Genomic DNA, 14,534 nt, shown 5'->3' with positions numbered 1-14,534 from the left:
GTCCAGACCTTAGACCCCAAACCCTTAACACCCCCCCCACACACACACATGCACACAGTGTCCGTTCTTCCCAAAATCATGAACCCTTTCCCAGCTTCAGATGGTAACCACCTCGATGTGCTGCTGGTGACCCACCTTGGCCTCTGCTGCGGAACAGTGCCAGGCAACCCACTTGGACCTTGCACTTAATTTAAGCCAACATGACTGATGGCAAGGTTTCTCTGAACTGTATTACGCTCGATTCCTACTCCACTCCCTGAGCCAAGAGTGAAGACTTCCCTCTTCAAAGCCTGGAATGCTGAGGAGAACTGGCCGATTTGCTCCGTAGGAGGTTGGGGTGGGGATGGGGGGGGACGACTGACTAGTGCCCTTGAAGCCCAGCAATAGCAGAAAGCCCAGCTGCCCCAGCCACCTTGCCCCTTGGATCTGGCCACTTCTCTGCCTTCCTGTCTGAACTGCAGCAGCAGCCACAGCCCTCACCTGGCCGGGTGTGGCAGACTGTCCCTGCTGAGGCGGCTGCTTCATCCACACCCCTGAAATCTAGCTGCAGGACATTCATTCACCGCATCCAGTGACACCCAGGTGTGTGGCCTTTACAGCTTGCCTCCATGTGGCCCCAGATGTTCTCTTCTCATGCAGTGTCCCCACTCCCAAGGGCCAGCCATGCTGGCCTCGTTTTCCTCCAGCAAGCCTGGCTTCCATATCGCTGCCCGTTTTTCACCTGGGATGTTCCCTACTCTTTCTACACAGTTTAGGCTTGCACACTCCTAAGAAGAGTTTGGAGTGCAGGCTCTGTGCCCGGAGTTAGAGCCTCACAGCGCCCTGACACCTGTCCCATGATCACGTGCAGCCCCAGTGTCTTCACAGTTAGTGCCCAGGAAACTGTCCGGTGACTGGGTCCAGAGGAAACAGCAAGACTCAGAGAGCAGGGAAAGCCGAAAGTCGCTGGTTAGGGTCAGAGCCAAACCGGAGCTTGGGTTTTCTGCCGCACGCTGCTGTCCTCACCGTCTTTGGGCTCCGTGGACAAGAAGGACCCCTCACCCTGCTGTCCGCACAGGACTCTGAAAGGATGGCTAGCCCACCCTAGCCTTTTCCTCATCTCTGCCATCCTACACAGATTCATGCATGCATTCATTCATCACCTTCACAGTCTACTGATTCATCAAGTTTTTAATGAGCATAATTGTCCCCACGGCAACCACAGTGAGTGGAACAGACAGGGTGCTGCCCTCTTGTTACACCAGAAGGAATCCAACCACATCAGATCACAGACAGAGTATGTAGTCACAGAGGAGTGCAAAGAGGAAATGGATGAGGCAGAAGGTAGACGTGCCGGGGACAGAGCTGCCCATCAGCTGCAACCGCCATCTCCCTTCCCAGCAGAGTGCCGGTGGCATTGGGTGTCAGCAGCTTGGCTCCCTCTGCAACTCTAAGATACCCTAGGTCCCAGGTAGGCTTCACAGACACAAAGGTCCTTCCAGCCCTCCCCCAAGGTGGCCCAAGAGGGAATGTGGGACTTTCTCCGGCCAGTGAGGCAAAGGTAACTGCTGGGGAATTAGGGCTTCTGGGAACAGTATCCCACTTCTAGGAACAGTATCCCAGATTTAAAGAGAAAGCCACAAGAAGGGCTAGCCTCTTCTTCCTCAGTGTGTCTCACCCAGATGTGATGGCTAGAGTGTTGTAGTCCCCAGGCAAGCCACGCCGTATTCCAATGAACAGAGAAAGAGCTGGACCCACAGTGGCCCCTGTCTGAGGAGCTGGCGCAGCCAGCCCTGGAGCTCCCTGACTTCCTAGCCATGTGAGACGAGGGGTTGTTCCTAGCTGTTGCAGTCAGCTGGACACAGGTCAATCATATCTACTTCTGTTTCTGTTTCATCCCCATCTCTGCCCTCTTTGCCCACCATGTAGTCGGCATGCTGTATTTGTGGAATGAGCAGTGTGTCGGCGCCCCCCATAGCAGATCTGGTGACAAGGCTTCATGTGCCACATGGAGGCAATGTTTCAGGGGACAAAAATAAGGGAGTAGAAATGGGACAGAGAGGTGGGGGAGGGAGCACAGCGCTGGAACCGAGCTGTTTTCTCCCCCCTCACTCCTCACCCTGGCTAAGGGTGCTCCCAGGGAGCACCAGTAGTCAGACCCGTCCTCAGAGCAGCCCGAGATCAGTGACGCTGGCAGGAATGCAGCACAAGTCAGCAAGGACCTGGGTGGGGCACTAGCACTCTGGGTCGTGCAGTGTGTGCCCATGAATGCAGCTGACTCTCTGTCTTAGTCAGGGTTTCTACTGCTGTGATGAAACACCAAGACCAAAAGCAAAAAGAGTTTACTTCACATGACAGCTCCTAAGTCCATCACTGAAGGAAACCAGGGCAGGAACCTATAGCAGAACCCATGACGAACACTACCAAATGGCTTGCTTCCCGTGGTGTGCCCATCCTGCTTTCTTACACCACCCAGGACCACTTGCCCAGCGGTGGCATTACCCACAGTAGGCTGGGCCCTCCCACATCAATCATCAGTCAAGAAAATGCCCCACAGACCAGTTTTGTGGGGACATTTTCTCATCTGAGGGTCTTTCTTCCCAACTGACTCTAGCTTATGTCGAGGTGACATAAAAACTAGCCAGCACCGCATCCAACAGACAGCAAAGCAAAGCTTGGTCTGCTGTCACCTCCACTTTATCCTTCTTTGGACCAGAGGGGAGGCTGCCTCAGGTCCAAAAGGATAGCCAAAAGGAGCTTACCTCTTATTGATATGCAAAAAGACACTTTGCTTATAAAAAACATTATCATGCTTCACTATGCATCTCCAGATTCTTCTTGCAAAACACTGAAATCTAGCTCATAATTTGATGATAAAATATTGATTATTTATCTACAGCTGCTTGCGAAGGTCCATAGCATGTAGATGGGATGCCCACCCTGCATTACCTTGTATTTTAAGTCAATATGAAGATGGATATTCTACCCCTGAGATGAATTTTGATAAAATACTGTGTCGATAAAAAGACACTAATGTCAGAGTGCGTCAGTTCCTGCAACTGGTCTGGGTTCTGCTTCTCCACACACCAGCTGCCTCCAAGAGAGGCTTGCAAACTCCAGCAGCTCCTGGTCAGTCTGCATTTTTCTTCATTTAAGTTGTGTGAGTGGGAAATGTCAGGGGAATGATGGGTTGGCAGGGAGCTGCCCACCCACTCCCACACTCCAGTTGAGAAGGAATGAAAATAAAAGCAAAGGCAACTTGCAAACAAATCTGGGAGAAGCTTCACTGCCATCCTTAGCAATGTGCTTGTCTTCTGCTTCCAAGAAGGAAAAGCAGTGTGGCCCATCTCTGGACTGTGAGCACCTGCTGTGCTTTCCTGTTTAGCAGGAATTGCCACCTGAAGCTCAGGTAGTACCACTCTAAAAAAATTTTTATTGACTGTCCTAAATTGTTTGTTGGGTATGAATTTTATCAACATTACCTGTATTCATGGTAACAGTGGAGCTGGAGAGAACTGCACCTTCTCCAGGCTGCAGGTGAGAGCCATCGATAGTGTGGTGGAACTTACAGCCATTTCCAAGGCCAGGGCTCTTGTGGCCAGCAAATGTCAGCCTTCACGGCTCTCTGTGTTTGTGGACTGGTCTGGTGATCCACTGGGTGTCAGGGTTTCTTCCACTAGCTTTATGGAACGGAACACTTCGTTCCCTCCCAGCAGATGAAACACAGACACTCAGAGGTCTTTAGCTCCATTCGCTGCTGTATGTCCAGTGTCTGAATGCAGGATTAATTTACCTGTCTGCTCCATTCATCCCACAAACTGAGCTGTGACTATGCAACAGGACTCTGGGATTCACCAGTGAACCAAACAGGTATCCAAATGGGTTTTGAAGAAATAGTAATGACTAAGTACTGGCTAGAGTGAGTCAGTAACTTCACTGGAAGTGAACGATATAAGAAAACTGAACATTGCAGTTTTAAACAGAGAAGGTAAGTGTGGGCCAAACCCTGTGACAGGTGGGAGCGAGGCAGCAGCTGTAGAGGGGAGGGGAGGTATTTCCAGGCACTTGCAGGAGCCAGTGCCAGCATGCTAAGGCAGGAATGTGCCTGGCTTATTTGAGGGAGAATGAGTGGCTGGGATGAAGTGAGCTGGATGTTCATGATTAACTTAGAAGAATGAGTCTAAGCTCCAGGGCCTCCTTACCCCACCCCCATCACATGGAGGGTCTCTAGGAAGAATGAACTAAGAAAAGATGGCACCCCGGAACCCTGGATGTGGCCTGCAGGAAGTGACTCAAGTCTATCATTTTTCAGGTAACAAAGTCACTTGTAGCTGGCAATGTCCTGATTAAAGGCATTGGACCCTGGAGGGATTTGGTGCATGGTGGGATCAGAAAGACCCTCCATTGGCTAGTTCTGGGGCCTTGGGAAATCTAGCCCTGGGGGAAAGTCTGGAATCCAGCTAGGCAATGGTGGCCTGCGGAGCTGGCAGGTGAGAAGCAACCTTTCAAATTTGCAATTTTCAAGTGTCAGAATGATGTCGTGTGGCTCCTCTGATGCCTGGCACGGGGAGCGGGTCCTCCTGCTTTCCATCAACACGTCTGCTGTGTGAGTGTGACCTTTGCACTCTCACCATCCAGACCCTGAGACTGAGAATGCCAGCTCCAGTGCTGGCTTCCACAGCACCCCAGCCCACCCAAGGACGAGACCAAAGAGCTGCACAGTGCTTCTAGAAGATTCTATTCAAATCAGAGGCCCTCTCAGCATCTCTCTTCAAGGTGCTGGAGAGACAGAGATGCACAGGCTGTCCTCTGAAAGGCAAGCAATCTAGCAGACAGGCATCTCTGTAGTTCACCTATATGTGGAACACTCCATGCTAAGGCAGACACCAGGTGCAGGGCCCAGACTCCTCACTCAGGAAAAATGAACATTTGCCTGTGAGCATCTGTGTGTGGCCCATGAAATAAGACCTACATGTTCGTAGCATTTTGGACACAAGAACAGCCAAGATGAGCAGACTCCAGCTTATGGAGAGATTTGTCCAGGAGGGCAAAGGTCATACAATGGAACAAACTTTTCAAAGGATGACTTCTGAAATTGCTAAGTGCCACTATGAAATAGTCAGGTATTGCAACAGAGAGGCACCAGTGAGTGTGGGCAGGATAGAGATAGGCAGGGCCCAAGAGTAGGAAGGAGACATCTGTGAAGCCACCCCCGGCAGAGGGACTGGGGGTGTATAGGCCTGAGGAGGCAACAGCTGGGCGTGGCTGAGGACCATATACAGGCTCAGTGTGGGGCTCAGTGAGCAATGGGGAGGGTGATGAAGAGTGGGGACCGGGTCATTCCATGCTTTGTCTACCTGTCCATGGCCAGGAGTTGTAGTTCCGTCCTGAAGCCGTTCACACTGCCACAGTGTCTCCCACAAGGTTTGTTAACATTCCCACCTTGGCAGGCCATGAATGGAGACAAATACACCTCCTGCAGCAATAAATTTGCTCAGCAGAGGCGCATTGGCACCTCACTTAGTTTTGATTGGTTAACTGACTGAGAGACAGGGTCTTACTATGTAGCTGAGGCTGGCCTCCAATTCCCAATCCTCCTACCTCAGCCTCCTGAGCTCTGGGATTGCAGGTGCATGTCAACATGCCCCCTCCATGATTTTCTTTAGAAAGCCGAGGAGTAAATGTAGCCCTGGCATGAAAGCAAAGGCCACAATAAGGGAGGCCTGGAAAACACCGTAAAAAGGCATGGGGGGGGGGGGGGACATTGGACTCTGGGTGGAGACACTTTGGAGTGAGTGGGCATGGTGGAGCTACTCGGGCAGTGGGACCAGGAGAAGGACTCTAGACCGGGAATGGTGAGGAAGCTGTCATGTCAAGAGCAGATTTAAACTTACTGGCCAGTCTGGACCCATGTGGCTGCTGTAGTTTGGTTCTAGGATGCCCCACACAGGAGCTTGTGCAGAAGGCATAATCCTGAAGATGATGATACTGGGGGGTATTGAACCTCTAAAAGGTGAGGCCTCATGGGAGGTCCCTGTGTCACTGGAGGCCCGTTCCTGAAGTGGGGACTGTGCAATCCTAGTCTCCCCATCTCTGTCTTTGTTCTTCACCTTGAGGTGGACAGTTTTGCTCCACCCATTACACAGTCATGGGCCCAGAGCCACAGGCCTGCTCCATCGTGGACTGGGAGCTCCAGAATCCTGAACCAAAACAAACTGCTTCTCTTTGTGCTTTGTTTAACAGCCTGGACACATCCTTCTAGTGCCTGGCTGTCCATGCTCCGTTCACTCTGCTCTGGAGAGATGTTGGAGCCGTGGCCGCCAGCTGGAAGGGAAGGGCGAGGCCCCAGGTTTAGCACAAACCGTCTTCTTGGTCCAGCCTCTGCCATGTGTGTACAAAGGAAGCATACTTCTTGATGGCATGGGTAAGGACAAGGGTACGGAAGTAACTGGGAAATTCAGGTGTGCCCTTCACCCACTCGGCTCACAAATCAGGGAGAAGCAGGGCTCTCAAACCTCCTCAAGATAAGAGCAAGTCCTCCACACCTGGCTGGCAGATGTGGAGCAGGGCAGGGCACACACAAGACAGGGTCTCTCCAGCCAGCTCCTGGGCTCTTTGGCTTGGTTTCCTGAACAGAGAGGGCAGGAGGAGTTACATGCCTGGAGATGCAGTCAAGAGGATGGGTCCTGGCCTCTTGAAGACATCAGTTCAAATCCAGCTCTAATTTGTGCCACTCACACAACTTCTCAGAGCTGCGTCCTCATCAGCAATGGGGAGCTGGCAGCAACCTCAGCCAGTGCCTGCATCCCATGTACACTGGTTCCTACTGACTCATTTTAGCTAAAATGGCTGCCACTACTATGCCCCTCCCTGGGTGATCCTCCATGGACTTTCTTCCCACATCGAGTAGAACTGACCCTGGGTACTGATGGCAGGGGTGGTTTCCAAGGCTTGGTCATAAACACCCTGTGACTTCTTTATGTTGTAGAATATTATTTTAAGATGTATTACATTTGTTTATGCTGTGGAACATTTGTTTAATGAGGCAAAGATGTATTGCATTCTTTTATGTTTCATTTGTTTAATTCTGTGAAGCTGTGTGACTGTGACTGTCTAAAACACCTAGTTGGTGTAGGAAAGAGCTGAATAGTGAGGCAGGAGAAAGGATAGGTGGGGCTGGCAGACAGAGAGAATAAATAGAAGGAGAAGTCTGGGAGGAGAAGAAAAAAGAGCAAGGGAACAAGGAGAGGAGGCTGCTGGGGGCCAGCCACCTAGCCACACAGCCACACAGCCAGCTACGGAGTAAGAGTGAAAAAGCAAGCTATACAGAAGTGAGAAAAGGAAAAAGCCCAGAGGCAAAAGGTAGATGGGATAATTTAAAATTAAAACCTGGCTAGCAACAAGCCAAGCTAAGGCCAGGCATTTATAATTAATAATAAGCCTCTGTGTGTGATCTATTTGGGAGCTGGGTGGCAGGCCTTCCAAAAGAGTAGAAACCAGCAACAACATCTTTACTGTCTGGATGATTCACTGGGGGTAGCAGCTCCCATGGCATGAGGACATGGCAGCCACCCTGGGACATAGCCCACATGCTGACAGCCTCAGGCCTCCTGCTCATGGTCAGCCAGCATTGATGACCATGATGAGGAGGATCCTCTTGCCCCACTCACTGAATGACAGCAGCCCAAGTCAGAGCCACCCCTGCTGTAACCCTAAACTTGCCCCAGGCACAGGCTGGGGTGCCCACTGTGCTGTCTCTCAAGATACTAGTGCCAGCTTACCTGTTAAATAGCAGTGGGTAGTTATTCCAAGCATGTCTCCCTTTGAGGTGGCCACTTATCAAATAACATGCATGAGGCCTTCTCCCCTGCCACACACGGGCTGCTCTGCAAAGCCCCACGGGGGCCAGTTGTTCCGTCAAAACCTTGTCTTCAAATATGCATGTGGCTCATATGAGGTATCCCAGATCCTGAGAAGCCGAGACAGGAGAATTGCTGTGACTTCTAGGCCAGCCTGAGCTACACAGTGAGCTCCACATCAGCCTGGGATGTAGAATGAAACCTGTCTCGAAACACAACAAATGCCCTCTGCAGAGGTCTCTTCCCTGGACCCTTGGAGTGCTGCCCCCTTCAGGAAAGACCTGGTCAGGGATTCTTCCTCCACATGGCCACAGAAATACTCTCCGCTGCCCCTTCTTGGGAGATTCACCACGTGGCCTCGGAGTGCCAGGAGTGCCAGAGCCAGCCATGTTTCACCCGAGCCTTGGCTCCTGGGAGGCTCAGTTCCACTTCAGATGACTGCCAGGGCTTTGCAGCGGGAAGACTTCAACACTAACCTAACCCTCACTCTGTGAGGTTAGCCAGTGGCAGTCTGACCTCACTTTAGCCCCCTGATCTTCCTCATCTACCTGTTTTATCGATTGTGTCTTCTTTTAAGTTGCAACAAATCCTTAGTGAAAGGCAACATTAAGCACATCTTCCCCTGGCAGTCTGGGACATGGCCAGAGAGTCTGTGTGTAGGACAGAGACCTCTTCTGCTGCCTGTGGACAGCACACTCGTTCATTCCTTTGATCCCTCATCTCCTACCTCACTTCCCCATGGTCCCATTCTGTTGGCAGGTGGGATGTGTGGAGCGAATGCCCTCAGGAAGTGTCGGGACCTTCATCATACCATCACAGTCATCTTTAGCTGTTGAATTGTCTGTGGCCATCATCCAGATCCACGGGCTTTTCTGGAAGGAGCCCAACAACCTGTGGAAGAAGCCTGCCCTGCTCCCCAGAGGCCATGCTAGCTGGCCAGTCTAAGGCTCAGCCACACCAAGGGTACAGACTCAGCTGCCACTAAACCCCAAACAGGAAAGAAGCACACTGACTCAGGATCCCAGTCAAGATAAGCACTAGCTAAAAGTGGCAATCTGGGTCAGAAGCAGGTTCCAAAACCCTGGGAGGTTACATCCTAGGAGACATTATGGTAAGAAGTCGGTGTCATTGAGACTAGCCCAGTACCTTCCTGCCTCTAGCTTTCTGTCCAGCAAACACCTTCTGATTTCAACTAGCTTCCCACATCATGGTGGCAGTAGGGGTGAGCATATGGACAGAGAGGATGCCATTGGACTGTTTGCCTTGGCTTTTTTTTTTTTTCATTAAAAAGCCAAACTTCCAGTTTCACATGCATGTAGACACACACACACATACACAGAGGGGGCTCGTTTACTTGAGGTTCCCATCGTGGTGAAGGGGATGCAGGTGAGGAGTTCCAGCTCCTGGGTGTGGATTGAGCAAACCCTAGGCGAGGTCTCTTGGGTTTAATTCCACCCCTTTCAGCACATCAAATCCCTAGAGCCTAGTCACAGCAGGTAAGCTCCCAAGATCCCTTCAAAGAATGACTCCTGAGCTGGGTGGCACACATCTTGGAAGGGTAAGGCCAGCCTAAACAACATAGCACCCCCCAAAAAAAAGAGGAAAGAAGAGTGAGAAGGGAAAGAGGGAGGGAGGGAGGGAAAGAGAGGGGGGGAGAGAGGGAGAGAGGGAGAGAGAAAGAAAATGAACTCCTGTCCAAGGTTCACAGGAAAACATCAGAGTCTGTAAATTTTTGGCAAAAAAAAAAAAAAAAAAAAAAAAAAAAAAGTTTAAAAGCCTAAGGGAACCCACACATTAGTCAGCAGTGGGGCCACCCAGACTAACACAAGCACAGGCTTAATGGGAAGCTTAATACTGTTTTTATTGCACAATCACTTCTAAATGTGTTTTATTAATTAAACTGGAGGATCTGATTTTGTTAGTCCTTAATAAGTACAATGTGTCTAGTTAACAGAATGTCTTCAAAGAGCAGCAGTGGGAGGCAAGAAGCCAGTCCCTTCATCCTCCAGAGCTGGAGACCACCAAGCCACCACCCCTGTGTAGGAGAGACAAGGGACAAAGTCACACTTCTCAAGCCACAAAGTTGCTCTGAAACTTTCTAGAATATTCTGTAGCCTCCTGTTGCCTGTCATAGCTAGAATTATAAGGACAATCTCTCTTGTGTCTGCTTTTTTTTTCTTAATTCACTCAAACCACCATGAATGAGAGTCTGCCCCGGAAAGTCAGTATCATGCCCGAGTATGAGGTCATTGGCTTTTTCATGTGCAAAAAGGGAGGTGACGAGGAAGGAGTCGATGAGGTTCCTATGAAAAGGAGGAGAGGACTCACAAAACACATCAATCCTTTCAGTGTTTCCTCCTTACTTGATTGTCACAACAGTCCAGTGATTAAAGGTACTTTTCTCCTTTTACAACAAAATTATTGTTTGGAGAGGTTAAAAGGTTCACAAAGAGAACACAACAACGCTTAGACATAAAGCCAGTACTACAGGTTTGTTCAGTACCGTGGACAGAGACAGTGTCTGGGGTCTTCTGTGCAAGCCAGAATTAATGGGGGTGAATGTTGTGTCTCTGGGAAGAGAAGGGGACTGGATTGGGGGTAGATACATTGTCATAACTTGCTCTGCCTGCATCATCCTGGCTATTTAGAATATCTTTTGTCCTCTCATCCAGACGGCATGCAATGCCATTCCCAGACTGCCGCCCAGAGTTTGTATAAGATGTGGATGAATAGATAGAAGGAAAAGTTATCTAAAATCCATCAGACCTCACTCTTGGAAACAACAGTGATAGGCAAAGCCCTTCTGACTTGGCTTCTATGTTTGTCACATCAATCCAGAGGTGATAGGCAGGTAGGTAGATAGATAGATGATAGATAGATAGATAGATAGATAGATAGATAGATAGATAGATAGATAGATGGAGGGAGAGAGAGATAGGGCGATAGAGAGACAGAGAGATAATGGATGGATACATACATACATACATGGATAGATGGATACATATATACATACATACGGATGGATGGATGGATGATAGTTATGCAGGCCAATCTTCACATTGCAGAGGATTCTAATTCAGCCATCTGGCCCAGGCCTGAGAATTTTTTAATTATTTTTATTTAATGTGTATGGGTTCTTACCTGCCTGTATGTCTATGGCATGCCTGGTGCCTGATGCTACAGAGGTCAGAAGAGGGTATTGGGTCCTCTGGAACTGCAGTTACAGATGGTTGTGAGCCATCCTGTGAGTGTTGGGAATCACACCCAGGTCCTCTGGAAGAGCAGCCAGTGCTTTTGACCACTGAACCATCTCTGGCCAGCTCCCTGGGAATTTTTTGACATGGAAATTAGGGTTCTTTCCATTGCAAGGGACTGAAAGGGCTCGCCAATCTTAAGCAAGATAGGAAGGCACTGGCTCATGTGTGTAAGGCTGGATCACAGCATGATCTAGACTGACGTCAAGAGCTTCCCAGAGATACCTGGGTTGCATGTCCCCCATGTTCCCCATGGAAGATCTCAGATGAGCTCCCCCACAACTCAATATGGCTGCAAACAGCTCCTGGCATATGGTTCCATTCATGATCCCGAGAGATATTTCCTCTTCATGAAAGTTCCATGGTATATCCTTTGGGCACTAAGTCCTGTTTAGGTCCCATAGTCCTGAGTCAGTCATGTGACCAAAATGATGGTGTCCTCTGGTAGTCCAGGCCTGGGCCATGGCAATCCTGGATATGAGAGAGGCCTGTTCCCGTAATGCATACAAGCTGAAGCAGACACAGGCAGCTCCCAGAGAGCCAACATATGGCTGTCTCCTGATGGGAAAGACTGGTGCCAGACAACCCTTGACTGACATCTTTACATCAGTATTCCTCATGCTGGCTGTGGTCAGGCTGCAGTGATGTGAGGCTTGGAGCTACGTGCAGGGCTGTGGAAGCAGAGGGGTCTCTCCTTACCTAGCCTCATGGTGCTCTCCAGCTCCACTTCACCCATTCACTGATCATGTGACAGCACAACTCTCCAGGTTCCCATTAGAAGGCAAGGAATGTGTTTGGCCCCTTTGCATGGACTCCATCAGCAGCCTTTCCTCCAATATCTTTCCACCCCTGCAAGGCTAGAGCATGCCTCAAACCACCTCAAGGACCTTAGTGGATGATAACTTAAAGCCTTCCAGACCTCAAGAACCCATGGATCAGGAAATTAATTAAACATTTTGTGTGCATGACCATCATATATGAGTGTGAAGGCCTTCACAGAATTACCCAAGAAGACTAATTGTACAGAGGGCCAGCAGCACCAGATGCACCTTCTCCAGCATCCAGATAACTGCTTCTAGTGCTTCATGATAGAATTCCATGCACCAGTTTGCAAGCTGGAGAAGTAGGAAGCTTTGAGCCAACCTGAGATGATAGCTTTGTCAACATTTCTCAAAATGGACTCCTTGTTAAAGTGCAACAGTCAGTTTTCATTCCTTCAAGGAAATACCCAAGGTGGGCTGTGTTGTAAAGAAAAGAGATTCAGTTCACAGTTCCAGAGACTCAAAGACCCATCAGCAAAATGCCAGCTCGGGCAAAGAAAGACCCCTGGCTTTTTCACATATGCAGATGGCATCATGGCACAAACATGTTGTGAGGAGAGCATGCACAGAGCAAGACCGGAAGTCAGGCTGGGAATGGCTAAACTCATTCTTAAAACAGCTCCTTTCACAAGAACTCAACCCTGCCAGAACCACCTTAGTCCCTTCTGAGACTGACACCTCATTTGTTCTAATTCAGGCAAAGGACCTCCTCCTAGATTCCACCTCTCACAGGACACATCACCTCTTAAGATTATCATACTGGGGACCAGTTTTCTAACACATGAACACTTAAGAGGTTACACCACATCAAACCATAAATCAGACTGTTTTTATCATTATATCCTGAGAGAAACTAAAGCATTTAATGTCCATGTGAGTTGGGGAGATGTTGGGCTATTTAGGATTTTTTTAGGATTTCTGCATGATTTCTCCAAGCCTTTAGTATTGTGATGTGTTTTGTATCTCTAGAACAGTGGTTCCCAACCTTCCTAATGCTGGAAAAATACCCTTTTGTTATTCCTCTTTCATACAGTACATCCCTATTGCAGTTTCCCCTCCCTCCAATCCTCCCAGTCCCCCTCCCTCCCCTCTCCCCCAGATCCACTTCTCCTGTTTCACTTATGCAGCAATACTTTATTTAATACAGTTCCTCATGTGTGCTGACCCCCAACCATAAGATTATTTTCCTTGCTACTTCATAACTGTAATTTTGCTACTGTTAAAAATCATAATGTAAATATCTTTGTTTTCCAGTGGTCTAACGTGACTCCTGTGAATGGGTCATTAGACCCCCCCAAAGGGGTCGAAACCCATAAGCTGAGAAATGCTGTTCTAGAAAGAATCTGACAAGAGTCAGCAGTACCCCTCAGCTTTACTTAGCAAAGCCCCGTTTGTCTGTAGCATCCTATGAAACATTCCCCAAAACATGGATTTATGAATTGTCCTGGGAACTGTGTCCTTGGAGAATATATGCAAATGGAGGCGACTGGGTTCATGCTGCTCTGAAGAGGTCGGGTGGCAAGAATCTTAAGAGTTCCCAGAGGAGGTGATATTTAGGATTTTAGCAGAAAGCATTCTCTTTGCCTGAATTAGAACAAATGAGGTGTCAGTGTTTTTTGCAAAGCTGGTGGCATCTCAGGGTGTCTGGGAACTGAGAAGTGCTAGACAGAGGGGCACTGGAGCTTGCATGCCTTGGGCTGAGTCTCTGCTTGGCCATTCAGAAGCGGTGCAGCCCTGAGCAGCTCACTTGCTCCTTTGGAGCTTTCTCCTGCCTGAGAGGATGAACCCAGACCAGGTAGGGAACGGGCAATGTCTGGGAAGTGGAAGTGCCCACCCAGCGGCTGAGACAAATGTTGCTCTTAGCTTCTCCTTCTACCTCACAGCCACCTACCTATCCCACAGGGCTTTGCTGGTGGTCTGGAAACCTCGGGAAGATGCTGCCTCCCTCTCTCCTGTCCTCTTGTGGCAGCTGAGATAGTGGCATGGGACTGTGATTCCTTCCCATCTGCACCAGCATCTTCCTGCATCTTCTTGAGGACACTGTCACTCTCAGCACCTTGGCCCAAGAAGCAATATGGAAAGAGATGCAGAGGCCCCGCTGTTTGCTAACACTCCAGGCTGTCCTTCAGGTCACCCTCTGTGACATGTCACCGAGGGGAGCCAGTCCACGAGTGCCCGTTCTATCAGAGTCAGCTCCTGCCTGCATCTGTCACTGCTGATTGCATTTGAATGGCTTCGTCTCTTTTTTAAATAAAAGATTTATGCCTTAGCTGTCAGAGCTTGCCTTTATTTGAAAATTTAATCTTGTTTCTAGGAGTCTAGATTAACTTATTAGATTTAGGCATCCCTCTCATGGTTCTGGGAAAGAGGCAGAGAGTCTGCTCTCTGCACAGGCCTCTGCAAGCCTCCCTGTCAGCCAGCCAAGGTGGAATGGGTGACATCTCAGTGCACCTGGGACTCTGCTTCTTTGGTGGGGTTTCCTGGGTCCCCTGGGCCAGCTTCCAGACCTCTGCTCTGGAACCTATGTTTCCAGCAAGGGCTGTGCGTCAGACTCACCCTTCCTCCAGCTTTATGAAGGGACACCACTGGTCAGGTGAGGGCTATGTCAGGGAGTCCTGCCC

At 49.5% G+C, this 14,534-nt stretch overlaps 1 protein-coding gene across 1 annotated transcript in view; it reads left to right on the top strand.

Annotated features, from left to right (window-relative positions):
• Window positions 1-14,192, top strand: part of LOC121829350 (uncharacterized) — a 66,463-nt gene extending 52,271 nt beyond the window's left edge. Inside the window, exons 5-6 of the mRNA XM_076571590.1 lie at window positions 6,223-6,403; window positions 13,816-14,192. The gene's annotated coding sequence lies outside the window, so the exon portion shown is untranslated. The remainder of the gene's footprint in view (window positions 1-6,222; window positions 6,404-13,815) is intronic.
• The last annotated feature ends 342 nt before the right edge of the window (window positions 14,193-14,534 follow it).

Source organism: Peromyscus maniculatus, chromosome 5, assembly GCF_049852395.1.
Source record: "Peromyscus maniculatus bairdii isolate BWxNUB_F1_BW_parent chromosome 5, HU_Pman_BW_mat_3.1, whole genome shotgun sequence".
NCBI classification, from domain to species: domain Eukaryota; kingdom Metazoa; phylum Chordata; class Mammalia; order Rodentia; family Cricetidae; genus Peromyscus; species Peromyscus maniculatus.
Note: the sequence above shows the minus strand (reverse complement) of the source record. Positions and strands in the feature narration are given on the sequence as shown.